General features: G+C 39.7%; 1 protein-coding gene across 1 annotated transcript in view; it reads right to left on the bottom strand.

Annotated features, from left to right (window-relative positions):
• The window catches only part of Notch3 (notch 3), a gene marked incomplete in the record, with an annotated part of 36247 nt that overhangs the window by 4066 nt on the left and 30653 nt on the right, over nt 1–1528 (bottom strand).

The raw sequence follows: 1528 nt of genomic DNA, 5'->3' as shown, positions 1-1528 counted from the left end.
AAAAAAAAAAAAAAAGACAGCATGAAGTTGAACCCCTACTTTCCTCCATATCCAAAGACTAACTCAAAATGAAATAGAGATCCGAGTATAAAAACTCAAACTATAAAACCACTAGAAGAAAATATGGGAATAAATCTTCAGGGTCTTGAATTAGGCAAAAGATTCATAGATGTGACCCCAAACATATAAGCAAAAAAACAACAAAATAGGTAAATTATAAATCATCAAAATGAATCTTTGGGGTTGGGGAGGTAGCTCACTGGTATAACACTTGTTTACCATGCAGGTGGGGCTGGGTTCCATCCCCAGAAAAGAAAAATTGAAACTTTTGTGCTTCTAAGGACACCATCAAGAAACTAAAAAGAGCTAGGTATGGTGATGCACATCAGTAATCCCAGCACTCAGAGGCTGAGGCAGGAGGACTACTGTAAGTTTGAGACCAACCTGGGCTGCACAGTGAGTCAAGGCCAGCCTGAACTTCATAGTGAGACCCTGTCTCAAAGGAAAGAAGAAAGAAAGAGAGAAGGAAGGAAGGAAGGAAGGAAGGATGGGAGGGAGGGAGGGAAGAAAAAATTGAAGCTAGGCACAGTGCTGCAGCCTCTTAGGAGGCTGAGGCAGAAAAATCACAAATTTGAGTCCAGTCTGGGCAACTTAGCAAGGTCTTGCCTCAAAAAAAAGAAAAAAGTTTAAATGAACAATGAATGTCCTACACAGTGGCATGTACCTATAGGCCAGTTATTCCGGAGGCTGAGGGAGGGGATGGCTTGAACCCAGAGGTTCAAGACAAGTCTGAGTAAAACAGCAAGATTTCCCACAATGGATGTAATTGTTAAATACTGCAAACATATACTAGTAAGAACTTTAAAATTTAAAAATGAATAAAGAAAGAAACTCTGAACTAGGAACATTCCTACTGAAACAAGGACCCAGGCAATATTTTTGTTAGCACCAGAATTGCCTCATATTGTTACGAAACCCTTAAACCACAAAGTAAATATGCAGTAAAACAGCAGGGGAAAGAATTTGTATCTCACAAAAGACAACACTGTTCACCTAGGAAACCCAATAAACACATATGAAGAGGTCTGACGACCAATCCAAAAGGTAGAATAACAAATCAAGGCCTCAAGAAATCTGAAACTGTCAAAGGCATTTCAATGTAAAACCAGAAGCATAAAGAATTGGGGGGGATATATATATATAGTATAGCATCAGATATACATGAATTTGTACTGCAATCATTTGTTTGTTGTTCATTTTTTGAGATTGAGTCTCACTATTGTAGCTCAAGCTGGCCTTAAACTAATCATGTTGACCAAGCTGGCCTTACAGTCACTTCCATCCTCCTGTCTAAGCCTCCTGAGAGCTGGGATTACAGGTGTGTACCACCACACCCAGTATTGAATCTAATAAAGCACCAATTTCTAATAAAGTGTTAAAAAGATTCTATCTCAGCCAGGCATGGTGGTGCACACTTGTAATCATAGCACTTGGGAGGCTGAGGCAGGAGGATTTCTGTGAGTTTGAG

Source organism: Chinchilla lanigera, unplaced genomic scaffold (assembly GCF_000276665.1).
Source record: "Chinchilla lanigera isolate Chin_1 unplaced genomic scaffold, ChiLan1.0 scaffold00094, whole genome shotgun sequence".
NCBI classification, from domain to species: Eukaryota; Metazoa; Chordata; class Mammalia; order Rodentia; family Chinchillidae; genus Chinchilla; species Chinchilla lanigera.
The sequence above is the reverse complement of the archived record's forward strand: the minus strand, read 5'-3'. Positions and strand labels throughout refer to the sequence as shown.